The sequence below is a fragment of the Manis pentadactyla genome, chromosome 8 (assembly GCF_030020395.1).
Source record: "Manis pentadactyla isolate mManPen7 chromosome 8, mManPen7.hap1, whole genome shotgun sequence".
NCBI lineage: Eukaryota > Metazoa > Chordata > Mammalia > Pholidota > Manidae > Manis > Manis pentadactyla.
The window spans coordinates 33,814,511-33,832,318 of record NC_080026.1 but is presented as its reverse complement, the minus strand read 5'-3'; the positions used below and the strand labels follow the sequence as shown (position 1 = coordinate 33,832,318).

At 40.6% G+C, this 17,808-nt stretch overlaps 1 long non-coding RNA gene across 1 annotated transcript in view; it reads left to right on the top strand.

Moving 5' to 3' along the window:
• LOC118912981 (uncharacterized) overlaps positions 1–17,545 on the top strand; it is a 75,184-nt gene extending 57,639 nt beyond the window's left edge. Inside the window, exon 5 of the long non-coding RNA XR_005025026.2 lies at positions 17,139–17,545. This is a non-coding gene — a long non-coding RNA (uncharacterized LOC118912981). The remainder of the gene's footprint in view (positions 1–17,138) is intronic.
• The last annotated feature ends 263 nt before the right edge of the window (positions 17,546–17,808 follow it).

Genomic DNA, 17,808 nt, shown 5'->3' with positions numbered 1-17,808 from the left:
TGTGTTGGAGAAATTTACTATTGAATTGTAGGTAGGAACTTCCATAAATCCCAGTCTCTCAGCCTTTTCAACACCATATTGACTACACAGACTCAAGTCAGAGAAATGAGACATTTCCCTCTGAGAATGCAATTTAGGGAGAGAGCCAGTACAATTGTAGGGACAAGGATTATTTACTGCACACCATTATATGCACAATGAAATCACAATTGATCAAGGGGAAAAAAGTTCTATCAACAACTCAAAGATGCAGGACAGGGTAAAGGTCAGGCAGCAAGAGGAAATAATCATTCTTTGCCGGAGAACACTGTAATTTAATACATGACAAAATGAAAATTCCAGACTATTGTAATATAGATGGTGTGGTGTGAACATTGAGGTATCTCCAGGGCTGTGATATAAGCCAGTGGTGAGATCAGATATCTGTAAAGGCATCTTAAATAAATAACCAGAAGAGAGGGGCATAGCTATAGCCAGAAAGATGGATTAACTAGCTAAAGAAAGACTTAAGAGAATGGGGCTGTTGTCCTGGGTTTAAAGGAAAGGGGATGCAAGGAGTCAGAATTTGGTTGGTTTACCCATACTGTACAAGAAATAAAGACAGAGCATCAGGAAAACTTCAGTGTTCAGTCTACTTGGAAAAGCCTGCTCTGTCATGGGCAAGGCTTCATGGGGCCACACCGTAGCCTGGTTGGTGTTTTAAGGAAATGGTGTGTTCTGTGGTGGCTGGTCACCTGAGACATCCAGGTCTGTGAAGCCTCAATCATCTCACCCTGCCAATCATCCAGCCAGGATTTACTAATCATTTCCCATTCATCATTGTGTAGGATCATAACATTTCCCCTTCATCTGCTGTTCTTAATGTAAATTGTAAGACATTAAAGACACAGTTTTTAAATTTTTAGTGTTTTACAGTGTAGTTTCTTCCAGAAGCCCTCCAAGAACTGAGTAAATATGAGTATTAATTGCCTTTGCCAAAAAATTATAAAAAATGATTAATTGGTTTATTCTTTCATCAAACATCTATGAGCTGCTGTTGTGTAACCAGGCTGTGTTGGAGATTAGGGATATGGAAGTGAAAAGCAGAGGAGATCATGATCCAGTGTGGAAGGTAGACAATTATAGGAGAGTTTTATAAATATTCTGATGGAAGAGAGAAGATGATGACGAGTGGAGGAGAGTTCAGGTGAGATTGCTGGGAAAGTTTCTTGGAAGAGCTGATGCCTGAGCTGGTTTTGAGGGACAAGTAGGAGTTGGGTGAAGTAGGGAGGGAAGGATATGCAGAGGGAGCCACACATATTAATTTAACCAGTAATCATGGAGCATCAGGTATGTGCCAGCCACCATCCCAAGTGATGGAGATACAGTACCTGCCTTCAGGAAGCTTATGTTCTAGTGGAGCAGTGGGGCAAGGGAGACAGCCAATAAATATTTAAATCAATAACTAATACAATTTTAGATAGAGGTACTAAGAATATAAAATATGACATAGGAAAGAGAATGATTATGTGGGGTGGCAGGAAATAGGGGCTGGCACTTTGGCTACAAAGGATGGGAGAGGGTTCTTTGTGACGACCTCAGTGATGAAAAGAAAACCTGTGGGAAGAGTGTTCTAGGCAAGTAAGGAGCAGTAGTGTGTTAGAAGGGGGTGGGAGAAAGCCAGCGGATAGGACTACTGGGGACTGGGGCGAGTTGGTGGGATATGAGAAAGAGACGGGATAAGGAGATGGGTCAAAAACAGGGGTCTCTTGGTATAGGCCCATGGTCAGATTTAGTATTTTATTCCAAAGTCAATGGGAAGCTTGGAAGGTTTAATCAGTAGAATGGTAAGATCTGATTCATGCTTTATGAAGATCACTCTGGTTGCCTTATGGGGAAATGTCGGGGACAAGAGGGTGTAGAGAGATCAGTTGGAAGGCTGCACTGCAGTCCAGATCAGACGTGATGGTGGCTTGGATAAGAATTTGAACAGTGGAGGAGGAGCATTTTGGAGGCAGTGCCAGCAACATTTGATGACTGAATGTATAGTAAATAAAGGCAGGAATCAGAGATGACCCTTGGGTTTTTGGCTAAAGTACAGAGGCAGGTAATAGTAGGGGCCCTAGGGATTAGTGAACACTAAATTTAGGGTACAGAGTAAGATACTAACTTTGGAATCACAAAGTCTATTTTAATTCTGACTTTGCCACTTCTCAGCTGTGTGACCTTGGGTAATGAACTTACCCTCTCTGGGCTTTTATGCCCTCAGGTTGACAGTATGTATGCCCTCTCAGGATTTTTATAGGAGTTCAGAAGACTAATACATGTCAGCTTTAATGGCATCTGGCATGTAGTAAGTACCTAATAAATGGTTTTATTATCACAGGTTTAAAACCACCCTATGTTTTATGCTCACAAAAATCTTGTACATTAAATTATGAATGTAAACATATATCCAGATTTTCCAAAGTCTTTGTATAAGTGTTTCAGTTAGATGCTCAGTGAAGAATCAGCTCTCTAGGACTCTTGGCCATTTATTATAAACATTCTTTCTGTTTGTATACTTGAATATTCTTCCTAATTCTTCCCTTTTCCTCTTCATTCCCACATTCATTTCTTTGATTGGCAATGATTGATGTCACCTGGAATTAAATACTTGTTATGCATTGAACACTCATAGGTGTGTTGCTCTCATCAGCTGGGGATAGGGGGCCAGTGCTGACCACAGCTTAGCCCTCCTGATGCTAAGCCTAATTCACAAAGGAAAAATAGTCATTATTCTTTTTAAATTCATGGCTGAGAAGCAGTTTATAAAGGCAGTATGATGAGAAAGCAGAATGGGAGGGGGCTGCTACTGGGCCGTTGGCAGGCTCTGAAAATGTTGGTCTCTAGATAGTTGAACTCAACGTAGGTTGAGGGCCTACTGCGCATGCATTGTGTGGGGGCAGGTGTGAGGTTGAAAAGTTAGATTCTAGACCTCAGAGGAGTTTGCCAGAGCAGGAGAGGGGCTTTGGGTGGGCAGAGACTAACACGTAAAGGGCAAAATACAAGGGAGACTGAAATGAGGGTTCAGGTAATGGGCCAAGAAAAGCTTGTGGGGATACGGACAAGAGGGCCATTCCTTCCAACCTGGTGATCTCAGAAGCTTCTTGAAGGACAAACAGGACAGTGGCATTTTTGACTGTGGGTCTGGACTGAGCACAGGCATGAGGTGTTTTTTGTTTTTCTCCAGCACCTAGCACAATGCCTGACATGCATTGGGCTTTCAAAAAATGCTTACTGACTAAATTACTAGGAAAGGCTTGTGTACAGAACTGCATGTAGTCCAGAGGGGCTGGGACTATGGTGGGAAGGGATATGCTTTGCTCTCTGTAACTCTGTATTTTGATTTTCTTTTCTATATCTATATTGTGGTAAAATATATATAACATAAAATTTGTGATTTTAGCCATTTTTAAGTGTACAATTCAGTGGCATTAATTACATTTACAATATGTGCAATCATCACCACTGTTTCCAAAACTTTTCATTTCCCCAAATTGCAACTCTGTAACCATTAAGTAGTAACTCCCCATTCTCCCCTCCCCTTGGCCCCTGGTAATCTCTAATCTGCTCTTGGTCTCTATGAATTACCTGTTCTAGGTATTCATATAAGTGGAATGATACAGCATTTGTCGTTTTGATCTCTTCCTCTTTTATTCTCAACCTGGAAATATAAGAAGGTCCTCTGACATCTGCTTTAGCATGGTTTCAGGTGTTAGCTAAGTCATGCTGTCTTGTACTATCTTGTTTCTATTTGATTTTACAAAATTAAGTGTTATAAAAAGCTGAGCTTCACTTTTTCTAGCATAGTTATTGTGTGCTCATCTTATCTCTCCCCTAGACTGTAAACCCTGGGCAGGCAGATGCTTCACTTTCAACATGTCTAGACAAGTCCATGCACTCAGGCCTGTTTGCTGAATAGATACTTACGTCAACACAGGAAACAAAGAAGGAAGAAACAGCTCTTTTTTCTAGAGAAGGTTTAATGGCTGACCCAGAGGGACTGGTGCTCAGAGGAAAGGTATGTAATAGCCTTGGGTAATAAAGAAGAGAAAGTGCACAGGGAAATATGCAGAGCACAGAACAACACTAAACTCATCTAAACAATGGGCAATAAGAAAAGCCCTTAGCAGTACTTTATAAGGCAGGACATTGACAGAAGTCAGTGAGGGCAGGTGTTAATGATGCAACTGATTAGAATAAATGCTGCGTTTGCCTGAGGTCTGCTATTGGCTGGAATCTCCAACACCATATCTCTTTTTGTTGCAGCAATTTTGTGATGTGTTATTTTCATCAACTAATTGATCTAGTTGAATCTTAGGATGAGTTGCCCACTGTAACTCATCAACCTAGTTTTACCAAGGCATTAGAATCAAGGCATTTGACTCCGAAGTTCAGTTTTTTCCCACCATGAGAAAAGCTGTCCTTCTCATGTGGAATATGGAGTGGAGGCAGAGATAGATAAAATGACAACTCAAGAATGGAATTAATAAAGAAGCATGGACACATTTCCCTCCCAAAAAAAACAGGTCCAAACCTTCCCACAAGGGTCTAAAGAACCTTGGGCTACTATAGTGAAGGATATTAGGAAAAATAATACAAGAATGAAAATATCCTTGTGCCCACAGCAAGGCTTGAGGAGAAATGCTTATGAGCCCAACACTAGTATAAACGCTCAAGGGGTGAGGACTCATAACAGCACCCACCCCTGCATGATCATTGTTGTCACGTAGTGCAGAGGCAACACAGATGATTAAAAAATAGTTTTAAAGCCCATGGTAGTTCAGCCACTTCTCTCCTTTCAGGTCACCCAGTGTGACATAATAGCAAAAGAACACTTGACAATTTATTACAAAATGCACAGCAGGCATTTATCCTGGATATTTTAAAAAACAGAGATATGTGTACTTAGAGGCTATTAGTTGCTATAGAATAAGGCCTGCCAAGGCTGCTTTTTCTATCAGAGGAATCAAATTTCTTAGTGCGCTATCAGCCTCCCGCCATATCATTTTTAAAGGTGAGCCATAAAATGTTTCTCTCTGCTTTAGCAGCAAGGAGGGAACTTTATTAGGGGAAAAGTAATGCAGTTTGAAAGAGTCCTGTAAACCAAAATCTGTTTAGGGCAGTCAGTTCTGAGCTTTACAAGGCAACCATGTCATTCTTTGCAAATAAACACACAGCTCTCCAATTCACATGCCAGGCAGAGAGAGCAACACTGCAGTGTTTGGATTGCACTGGTTTCAAGGCACAGTGGAAAATTTGGGGAGGGAAAAGAAATGGAAGGTGATAGGGTCCCTCTTGCTGTGACCCACAAAGGTGCAGAACTGAGAACTGAGAAGATGGCTGGGATGATGAGTTTGATCAAGCCCTTCCTTTGCTGTTCACCATGTGCGGTTGGAGTAGATGTGGGAACAAAGTGTCCCTGAACGTAAGTGTGCCTCCATGTCTCTATCTTGCCTGTCCCAATTAGTAATAAATAACCTGGTGATATCTGATTAGTGATTTTGGCTTGTTTTTTCCCTCACCACCAAAATAACCACAAAAATATCCCCTTAAGCATCATGAAAGTAATATACATTCATCATAGAAAACCTGGAAAATAATGAATCTTATCAGAAAAAGTAACTGTTGGTTTTCTTAATTAAAAAAAACATAATTATCATATTATGTATATATAATTGTATGTACTATTTGAACATCTATTTTTGTGGCTCTGAAAGTGTTATATAAGTTTTTCAGAAGACTTGAAAAACATTAAAGTGTAAGGAAAAGTTACACAGAATGTTGTCATCCAGAGGTAAATGTGATCACTCCATGTTACTGTATGCATTTAAAAAGTGTTATTTGTTTCAGAGTTTAAAATATAGTAAATGCAGGGACATTTGTAACTATTAGGTGGAAGATGATAAAAAGAGTGAAGAAGGTGATATCTGCTATAGGCTAGTTTTTTATTTTATTTTTAGCAATTAACAAATCAAAACAAAACTCAGACTTAGATCATTCAATGAGTTTTGAAGTTGCAGGAAAACATTTGAATTCTCTAGTGATAAAAATGGTTATGTTGCTCTATACAGCTACACTTTTATGGAAGAAGGAAGAAAAAAATACTTCAGTGATTCTCCCAGCACAGCATCTTAACCATGTAAATAGTTTATCTATTATTAGAGCAAGTGCTGGAACAGAATAAAATAGGTTATTTTAAGTGATAATCAAACATGGCAAAGGCTTTTAAAAAAATTTTTAAATTAAGATATCACTGATATACAATCAATCTTATGCTCAGGTTTCACATGAGCAACATTGTGGTTACTACATTCTCTCCTATTATCAAGTCCCCACCACATACCCCATTACAGTCACTGTCCATCAGCATAATAAGATGTTATAGAGTCACTACTTCTCTTCTCTGGGCTATACTTACTTTCCTGTGCCACCCCCCCCCCCCGCCATATTATGTGGACTAATCATAATACCCCATAATCCCCTTATCCCTCCCTTCCCACCCACCCTCCCCAGCCCCTTCCCCTTTGGTAACCACTAATCTATTCTTCGGTTTTGTGAGTCTGCAGATGTTTTCTTCCTTCAGCTTATGCTTTGTTATTATTCTCCACATATGAGTGAAATCATTTGGTACTTGTCTTTCTCCGTCTGGCTTATTTCACTGAGCATAAAACCCTCTAGCACCATCTATATTGTTGCAAATTGTAGGATTTGTTTTCTTTTTATGGCTGAATAATATTCCATTGTGTGTGTGTGTGTGTATATATATATATAATATATACCACATCTTCTTTGTCCCTTCATCTGCTGATGGGCACTTATGTTGCTTCCATTTCTTGGCTATTGTAAATAGTGTTGTAATAAACATAGGGGTGCATATGTGTTTTTGAATCTGTGATCCTGTTTTCTTCATGTAAATTCTTAGGAGTAAAATTCCTGAGTCAAATGGTATTTCTATTTTTAGTGTTTTGAGAAACTTCTATATTACTTTCCACAATGGTTGAACTAATTTACATCACCACCAGCAGTGTAGGAGGGTTCCCCTTTCTCCACATGCTCGACAGCATTTGTTGTTGCTTGTCTTCTGGATGTTGGCCATCCTAACTGGGGTGAGGTGACATGGCAAAAGCTTCTTTCTGAATTCTGGGATACAGAAGAGGATTCAAGAAACCGTTTTTTGGTATTGGTAAGATAGAAAAAGCAGCCAAGATAGCATTGTAGGGCCAACTTATATCCTGAGATGTGGAATCTATCTGGGAACATAAAACCCAACAGACATTCTCATTTGAGTAAGGGAAGACTGGTTAATCATTTTATACCACAACTTACATATTTTTGATCCTTTAAATGTGACTCTTCTATTGGTTTCTGGAGCATATTTTTAAGTCACTTCTTTTTTCCACAGGAGAATATGTGTTAGCACATTTTACCTTTACATTTCAGAGACAAATTATCCAGGTGTAACATTCTCTACTAAAAACCTCCTCCTTCAAAATTGTAATCATAAACTAGTTTAAAAATTAGAATTCTAATATTAATGCTCATAGTAAACCCACTAGGTTTAATATTTTTTTGCTCTTCTTCACCTTTAGAATATGCATTCTAAGGAGGTACAGAGTTTTATATTCAAAGATATTTTGAATACTGATTTTCTCTGTGGTTACCAATTTTATATGCAGTTAGGTTCATTTCTGATTATGTACAATTTTAAGACTTAGTTTTGAATTGATATTTTAAATATGTGGAATATTCACATACTTCAAAAATAAAAATTACATACAGAGGTTTATTTAGAGGTGATCCTATCCCTATCTTCTCTACCCTATTATCACCACCCTCTATAACCACAAGCTAATTTTCATGTTTCTTTGAAAAATAAATAATGTATCTGTGTATATACTTACACTTCTGTCTTGATTACATAAAAAATGTCAAACTGTAAAATTGGTTAAAAAAATGAAAGAGTGGAAAAGAGGTCATTGATGGCAGGAGTCATCTAAAAATATGTGTGACTTAGAGGCCCTTCATTTCTTGTCCTACTTCTATGTCCTACTCACAGAGTTTCTATAAAGCAGTTTATTTTGCCTCTCATCTGGAGTATTAATCAAGGCCTGTGTATGGCCCTGAAACATACAGAATCAACTCTGGATGATTCTACTTGAGGGAATACTTCTGCTGGCCTCAGAAAGCCCAGAAGGGCTGTCAGGAAACACTGCGGACTTTGCAGGGAAGTAATGTGTGGTCTACAGCAGGTAACTCAGGACTGGCAGTTAGAGCTTCAGAGGTGCTGACAATGAAACCAGGGTAAAGATCAGGGGTCTAAGGCTGAGAAACACCAAATGAAATGAAAAGGGAGGTTCTTAACAGGCCAAACACAAACTTTGGAAGTGATATCAAAACTGGAAGCTGAGGAAGAAAGGAAAATTCCAAACTACAAGTTTAAAACAGGTGACAGGAGCAGGAATGACCTGTCAATCACAGGAGAGTGTGGCTCACAGACAGAGCCAGGTGCTCAACTCGCATGCCTGTTTTTGTCACCTTTTCCAAAAGTATACTCATGTAAGGCCAGGGGCGGTTAAATAAAAAAGCAAGGAGAAGAAAAGAGGACATATGGGATGGAATGCATATCCAGGGAATTAAAGCATTAAAATACAGACTATGATGAATGTTTTAGAAGAGTGGTTTTCGAACGCTGTTATGTAGAGATACTGTGGTGTTCCCAGGCCAGTGGGTGTGTGCCTTCAGTGCCCCAGGCCGTGAGAGAGAGGGCAGAGGGCAGGAGGAGGTGGATGACCTGGGTGGGAGGCTACTGGCCCCCACCCCTGTTTTATAGCAGTGGTTCTCCTTGGAGGTATTTTGCATACTGGGGGCTGTATAAGATTTCATTTGGATGAGTGTTTCTGCTGCGTATTAGTTTCCTGTGGCTGCTGTAACAAGTCACACAAACTTGGTGACTTAAAATAATAGAAATTTATTCTCTTATAGTTTATAGTTCTGGAGGCCAGAAGTCTGAAATTAAGGTGTTAATGAGACCACGCTCCCTCTGGAGACTCTGGGGAAGAATCCATTCCTTGCCTCCTCTAGTTTTGGGGGTTTCTGGCATTTCTTGGTTTGTGGCTGATTCTTTCTCAGCTCCGTCTTGACATCACCTCTGTAAATGTGTTTCTGATCTCCTGCCTCTCTCTTGCAAGGATACTTGTGAAGGCATTTAGGGTTTATGAGAAATCAAGGATAATCCCTTAATCTCTAAATCTTTAAGTTATAAAAAGTAAATTAAATTAATTGACTTAATTATAGCTGAAAAGATTCTTTTTCCAAATAAGTTCACATTCACAGGTTACTGGTATTAGGGTGTAGACCTATATTAGGATGTACGCTCTTTAAGAAGCCACAATTCAGGCCATAACATGCTGCTAAAAAAGTCTGAAAACTTCTGATCTTAAATGATAAACATGAAAAATTGGTTAAAAAAATAAAAGAATGGGAAGAGCCTCAACTTTTGGTTTGTGGGGGGGAGGCAGAGAAAGACAATTATGCTGCAGTTTGATGTTGAAATATTAGGTAGGTCAAACAGGAGGCCAGTGATTTAAGCAGCACAAAGGGATAGCATGCATATTCATTAATGGACTGAATGTGATTATACTCGCCTGGGGGCCACAGGCTGTGTTAGGCTCAATCAGTAAAGGGTTAGTTCATACAACTTCACTCATTGTCTTCTGTTGCCTCTGAACTTTGAACACTGACGATTTTGAAGTATGATCAGGTGGGGCTCACCTAGATGTGGCACGGTTTTCTAACAGAATTTAGGCTTTATGAAAAGAATAGAGGGAGTAGTAGAGAATGCCTCTGTGCCTGTGTACATGTAACTAGTTTGTTAATATAAGCATAACATCTATCTTAAAGATGTATGTGATACAATCAGTGAGATTCTGATCTTATTTCTCATCCCTTTCTTAGGAATAAGTGAGAATCTTTGGGCATATTTAAGGGGATGGTCTTTGTTTTGTTCCATTTTTTCTCTACTGTACAATTACCTATTTTTCTTTTGTAATTAATAAGTAATTTGTGGGAAGTTACTTTGAGCCCATTTAAATATCCCATTCCTCATCAAACTCCCCTTTCTAGATTTAGCATCCATGGATGATTTTTGTGCTTCAATTTTTACTACGATTTTTTAAAATAATGTTTTACTGATTTTATCATTCTTTCTATATTCATTATTCAGTATTCCATTAAAAGGAAGAGCTTTCCCATCTCTTATGTTTGTTTATTTCCTTATTATCTGCCTAGAGTCATGGATTCTTGTTTTATTTGGTGGGTTACAGTCTATTAATGTATTTATTTATTTTGATGTTCAGTGGTCCCAAATTTAGCCAGTGGGAACCCCTTCAAGCTGCCTTGTGTCCTTTTAATATGTTCTGATCATTCTTTGAGCACTTCCTCATTTTTCAGTCCAATAAGATACTCTATGATTGTCTTGTACCTTCCTTGTCTCAACTCTGAATCAGCCTTTCCTCCAGGGAGCCCAGGTCCTTTTAGGAAGCAGTGGTAATTATAAACCATGATCTGGAGCCAATTTTTTTGTTGTTGTTGCTGTTTTGCATTACATGAATACTATCTGAGAATTCAAAAAAAAAATCTGTCATGGGAGCTATCTTTGTCCATTCAGGCTGCTATAACAAAATATCATAGATTGGGTAGATTATAAACAGCAGAATTTTATTGCTTACAGTTCTGGAAGCTGAAGTCCAAGATCAGGGAGCCAGCATGGTCGGGTTCTAGCGAGACTCTCTTCCAGGTTGCGGACTGCCGACTTCTTGCATCCTCACGTGGTGCAAGGTGCTGGGGAGCTCTGTAGGGTCTGATTTATGAAAGCATTAATCCCATTCATGAGAACCCACCCTCATTACCTCCCAAAGGCCCTACCTCCTCATACCATCACCTTTGGGTGTTAGGATTTCAACATAAGAATTTTGGAGGAACACAAACATCCAGACCATAGCAGGTGGTCTAAGTTTGGGTCCCCAGAAGCAGACCTTGAGCCAAAAATTCAAGAACAAACTGTTGATTGGGAAGAGCAGTGTTAGGTGAGGTAAAGAGAGTCACCAAGAGTCTATCAGGCTGCCAGCCACAGTGGGTCACTTTGCAAAGTGATACAAAGCACACGCCTCAACACTACTCTGGGCACGGGATGAGAAAGCTGGAGTGTTTACACCCCACCTGTCAGGCATTGGCCCAGGGCTGCTGTGTGGGGTATGGTGGTGGGTTAGGCTGGGATGAGGGTTGTAGGAAGATACTCATTCTCAGTCTCCTCCAGTCTGGAAGCATGGCTGGAAGTCAGGCGGCTTGCACAGACATGGGGAGGGACCGGAGGGTGTGGGCACCAGCCAATGTTCACCACAAGGTCCTGGTACCACCAGGAAAGGGCAGTGAAGCTGACTGAAGAATAAAGAGAGAAGAGCTTTGGATTCTCTGAAGGCTGGTGCTCTGAGGGGCCTGGAGGTTTCTGACTTGGGTGGGGCATTCTAGAGAAGGGGCCCTCAGAACATTCCACACACAGTTTGCCTGGCTCGGCTGTTACGACTGCTGTTGTTCTCCCCTCAGGAGCTCCCCAGACCACAGGCTTGGCCTCATCCACTCATGGATACGCTAATCTACATCTATTCGTCCTGCTGGGCAAGTGCCTTTGAAGGGGGTGGTGGTAGGAGTGTGGGGTGTGGAGGCAAGAGGAGTTAGTACTTTTGGCTAGAATATAGGAGGAAGGGAAGTAGGGGCCATCTTTGACTCCGTATTTTGTTTAACCTCACGTTCAACACCTCGGCAGTCTTTACATCCCAATTTTGGGTGCTCTTATCACCCCCACTGCTCCACACCGGTCCTGGTGGCTGTCACCTGTCACGTGGATCATGGCAGTTCCCTTGTACCTGCTCTGTTGCCGGCACCCTCGCCCTCCATTCCCCACACAGCAGGCTGAGGGTGGAGTCCGGGCCTGTCACTCTTATGCCCAGATCTTACGGTGCCTTTCTGTTACTGTACACTGAGGAGGAAATCTAGTCCTTCCAGGGCTGATGAGCCCACGAAGCCTAGCATCTGGCCTGCGGCGACCTCTCTCATCTTCTCACTTGCCATTCTCTCCCTCCTTCTTTCTGCTCACTAAATCTGGAGCACACCAGCTTGTTTTCCCACTGGCCTTTGTGTTGCTGTTCCCTCTGCTTGGAATGCTCTTCCACCACAGTCATATGGCTTCCGTCATTCCTCCTCCTCTCTTTCTCAGGACTCGGCTCCAAAGTCATCTCCTTCCCATTCACTCATTACTCTGTCCCTTTTTGCTCTGCTTTATTTGGCTTCAAAGCCCTGTGGAAATAAAGACCACCCAAATGAGAACCACCAAAGGCTGCTCATTCAGAGCTTGCTAGAGCAAGGGAGTAAGCCACCATCCCTTGCATTTGGCAGGATTCAAAAGCAGGCAGAGGAGTGGGAAAGCTTATAGCAGAAAAAGGGAAGGCTTGAGATCTGCCCTGTCTGGAGGCTGCTGGCCTCAGGAGGCTGTAGGTGGGCTCACCCGAAGGGGCTTGCTATGTGATTGGTGGGGGGCATGCATTTGTCTTTCTCTGGGTGGCCCTAAGTTGGAAATAGCTGCAAACATCAGGGAAGCTGCCAGTTATTAATCAAATCCTGGCCATTTGGGGTTGATTGTTACTAGGGTTATTGTTGGGATTCCTGGACTATCACTGGAGGTAGTAGTCTGACTTCCTACAAGTCTGACCTACAGTGGGATGGTTTCTAGGTTGATTTCTGGGGCAGGTTGCTGCAGGCTGTGGGTCAGAATTCTATTTTTACATATAGTCTGGCCATCACCCATTTGTATATTCAGTCTCTCAGCACTTGCTGTTAACTAAATGTGATATGCATTTATTTTTCTAGTTATTGCTTGTCTCACAAAAGAAGGGAAGCTCATTAAGGCATGGATCTAGTCTTGTTACTAATGAATCTCCAGTTCCTCAAATTGTATCAGGCACATGGTGGGTGCTCCAGAAATATGTGCTGAATGAGGGAATGGTCCTCCTATGTAAGTTTCTATAAATAAAATCTTCTGAGTAAAACATATGCTTTATACATTTTTCTCCTTTTGTGGGCTGATTACCCCTGGCATTTTGGACAAGAGCAGCCACTATCTGGAGAAACTTGGAGAAAAGTCCATGTAGAGAAGCCTGGGTTTTAGATTCAGGAGAACACTCAAGTATCTATAGGAGCTGGGTGGGTAAGAGATTAAGCTGGCCTGATAGAGTGGGAATGATAGAGAACAAGGAGTCTTGTTTTGTGGAAAGACAGCTGCCTCAGTTCAGCACTTACCAATTTTTCACACATCAGATCACAGGCTTCCTGTTTGTGGAATTGTATGAATTCAAAATAAGCCCCCCATCTTGTTTTATGTAAATAACTTCATTATTTGAATGTTAGCCTCTAAATACTAAGTATTGGGGTGGAAGAGGAAGGAAGGAAAAATTAGGATGTTTTGAATACTGAATTCAGTCCTTGGGTGGCCAGGTGTGGCCCCTGGTCTAGGCTGTCTCCTCAGATCCTCTCTGGAAGTCTCTTTGGGTCTCCTTTTCCCTGCTTTGTCTGACCAAGATTGAGACTGGACAGTGAGAAAAAGACAGTGGGGGTGAGACCCCGAGCTCCGGCCATTAGACACTAGTGAACTGGGTCTCAGCATATTAGTTGCCTTTCAAATGCGTTTCTTAGTTAGGAGTCATCTGTGGATTTGGGAGGGTGATTGCATGAGGCCCTTTTGGTATCAGGCTGATTGTAAGTGCAGCGGCAGGAGCCATCTCCCTGATTAGAGCTGAGATTCTGAAGCCAGATGAATTAATAATGAGGCAATGGGGAAAGGAAGCAACTCTGACAGTGCTCTTGTTTATGTTGAGAAGTTTTAGGTACTTTGACTACAAAAGAAAGAAAGAGATTATTCCTCTAAACTTTAAATAACTGATTAGTATCTGATATAATTAAGCTCATTTTCCCAGAAAGGGACCCTTCAGGAAATCCTTTCCTAAGTACCATTCATTGCAGTTTGCACAGGATTAAAGCCAGGATTCTGGGCAGTGCAGATAATGAAACAGGAGAGGAAAGGGAGCACGGAGGAGTTACTAGATCTTCACAGCTATCACTTAAGAGCCAACAAAAATTATATTCAAGTTGTCTTTTTTTTCTTCCAATTCCAGGAAAACGCCAAAGTGTAAACCACCTAGGTTGATATTATTTAAGAGCTATTATCCTTGATTAAATGTAAACACAACAAATAAAGCTATCCAGTTTCTTTGGAAATGGGAGATAAACTGTGTTTGGGTAAGGTTAGCATTTTGCCAGATTTCTTAAGGGTAGCAACCCCACATTTACTTGAAATTGCTTATAATTTTATCCCCCCCAGCCCTAATAGAGCTAATTAGACCCTGCAGGGAATTATGTGGGCAACGGTGGGAATGGGGGAAGTATAAATATGCGATGAAATTAGTGCCTGCTATTTTCCTGTGTGATGCAATCTGGGAGCTCATGGGCTTGCAACAATACGAGCCATTGATACTGAAGTTGCTCGGGGAGTCCATAATTATGATATAATGTCTTGCCAGCCTCTTGCATGCGCAGAGGTAGAATGGAATATGAGTAAATAAAACCCAGCAATTTTTCCATCTGTAATCCTCTATATCAATAGCATATTTTCTCTGTTCTCTCTCTTTTTATTTTTTTCCAAAGAAGATAGAAACTTACTTACTGAACATTTTATGTACTATTGAAAGACTTTATCTCCATGGGAATAAATTTGGTTTGCAATCAGCTGAATGAAAGGTTTTCTTGGTGTTATTACAAGTTGAAGAAAGCTATTCCACAAGGTCCTCTGCCAATCACAAATGGATTTTCTTGACTTTTCTTGTTACTGTTGTGTAAGCTCATGCCAGAAGAGAAGCTGAATTTTGTCATTTATGCCTTAATTTGTTAGGACTGTATTTGTTCTGGTCCGACTTCATGGTCATGTGGTTTGCAAAGTCTCTTATAAATGCATTTAAAGCTATCATTGTACAATAAAAAGATGAACAAGATGAACAAGATTCTTGATAATAATTTAAATATTTAATTTTTCTTTATTTAAAATGCCATCAAATAGCAAATAAAAGGTACCATGACAAATGAAGAAGGAGACCACAGAATAAAGGTGAAACCTGGTGTTTTAGTGCCTTTGACATAACTTTTTCCCCCTGCTTTTTGAACAAGGGGCCTTGAACTCGCATTTTGCATGGGCTCCATAAATTATATAGCTGGCTATGTACTATGTACTTAGGTACAGATTAATGGAAATCAGAGATTCATTCACTCAGGCAGCAATCATTTACTGAACATTTGCTCAGTACATCACAGTGCTAGGTGTAGGAGTGGTCTCTGCTCCCTGGGCCTTCACACGAAGTTTTGGTAGCATACATACAGCCAGGTCATATTGATGCTTATGGAATGGTGAGGCCCAAATCTGGGAGCAGGAGTGAAATCCCAATTGTACCTGGTAAGGGGAGAGGTCAGGAAAGAATTTGTAGGAGAGGTATTAATTAAGATTGAGTATTCCAACTCGTAAGACACTTTAGAAATACTCTCTTTGCTAAGACAAAACCGAATAATTAGAACTAGCATGGCTGAAATCAGAAGTTCTCTTATCTTGTACTCCAATCTCACCGATTAGGAGGGATGCCCTGCAGTCAGGGGACAGTGACTGTATTGTCAAAGGGAGGGCTGGAATTTATGTTATCTGGTTTCTAATTCTCCTCTGCATTCCAATTTTCTGCTCTTCAATCCTTAATTTGATGGTCCTTAAATTGTTCTTACTTTCCTGTTACTGATATTAAGATATTAGGAAGTAATACTTTTCAGAATATTTTATTTTGTTTCACTTTTTTGCTTTATATCAAAACTTACGTAAGAGGTCTTTTAAAGAGGAAATTTTTCTAGTGCACTTAAATTGTAATTTGTTTTATAGAAACCAACTTCTCCCTAGCCACTGTCACCTTGAGTGAGGAAACCCTGTGCTCTGGAGCCTGCCTTCCGGTGTTGAAGGCACGTAGGCTTTGTAGTCAGGCCTGGGTGGCTTCTGAGTCTGCCTTTGAGGAGCTGTGTGTCTTTGGGTCTGTATTTAGCCTCCTTGCAAAATGGGACAGTAATGAATCCTTCGTAGTGATATTGGAGGGATTAATGAAGAGCAAGTAGAGTATGCAGCACCTACTGGGTGATAGATGCGGTTTCCTTCTCTTGAAAGACAAAACAATTTTCCGTCTTCTTTCCACCTCTTTTAAAGCATTTGCCTTATGAAATTCCTCATTTTATACCAATGGCCTATTTCAGCTGTGTTGGATACTTGAGAAATTTGTTACTTTTAACTCTCTACTAATATATTGATAGAGAGAAAAATAAGACTCTTCAATGTCAATATTTTCTTTGTGTGTTCACTTTCTATCCAGCAGTGAAATTTCAGAATACTGTGAATTTGGGGGGAGGTATCAGAGCCATAGCATTGAATAATTATAAAATGACAAGGCACTTTGAGGATAACCCTAATAGCTGACATTTAAAGAAAGCTTTGCTCTGAGCACTACACATGTGTTAATTTGGTTAAATCTCACAAGGGGTCTTTGAGGGAATTCTGTTATTGTTTCCAAAGCACAGATAAGGAAACAAGCAAGGAGTTAAGGAACTCATCCAGGTCAACTTGGCTGGCCCAGAACTGATACCCTAACCAATATGCAAACTGCCTTAATTAGGATGTATTCCAGACCCCCAATTCTACAAATGCTTGAAATCTGCAAAATATAATTGACTTGCCCATGGTCATGTAGCTGCTTAAATGAAGGGACAGGACTGGAACCCCAGGATCCTGAGCACTGGGGTCCTAGATCCTGACTCCCCAGTGCATGGTACTCTTTATCACTCCCAGAGTTACTGGCAGGGCAGGTTCACAAGAGTCTCAAACTGGGAGCCAGCCAAGCTAGATAATATTTCTATTCCTGTGCCTTTCATTAAAGATGCATGATTTTTATAATTCTTTCCTTTAACAGTAATTGCTATGTTTTGTCTTTCAGGAACCTGGGGCAGAAGGACATAAGCCAGTGTATCTGCCTGTTGAGCCTACAGTTAAAAATAATTATAGAGAACACGGTGATGTTTCATAAACTGTCAGGTGGTACATTTTCAAATCATATTTTTTTTACATTATTCACTTCTAGTCTGGAGGAAATACCTATGGGTAAAATGGAGAGAAGAGTGAGAAAAGAAAAGCCAAACCTTGTTCACTCGTTTCTTCCATGGAACTGAAACATACCTGACCATTATTATATGAAAGTAGATGCAGATGAAATTTCGATATATATAGATTAACCAAAACTCTTTATTGGCGATACTTACACTTCTCCAGAAGGTGTTTGGTGTGTACAGTGAGATTAATAAACCCGTTTAGTCTTTAGTGTGGCCATAAAATAAGAGACAGCAGAGATACCAGCTGTAAGTGCTGTCGTTGCGGTTCAGCTGAAACTAGTGTCTGAGCTTCCTGGTGGCCACTCTTGTTCATCAGAAAGAAAGAAATGTAGCAATGGTGTTTACAGGAGGCAAAGTTTATTTGAATGAAATTCACAAAGTCGTTTCTCCCATAGGGAATAGTAACCAGTATAGAACAGCCCCTGTACTAGTAGTCAGGGTTCTCCAGAGAAACAGAATTGATAGGGGGAATCAATTTCTCTAGATCTCTCCTGCTCT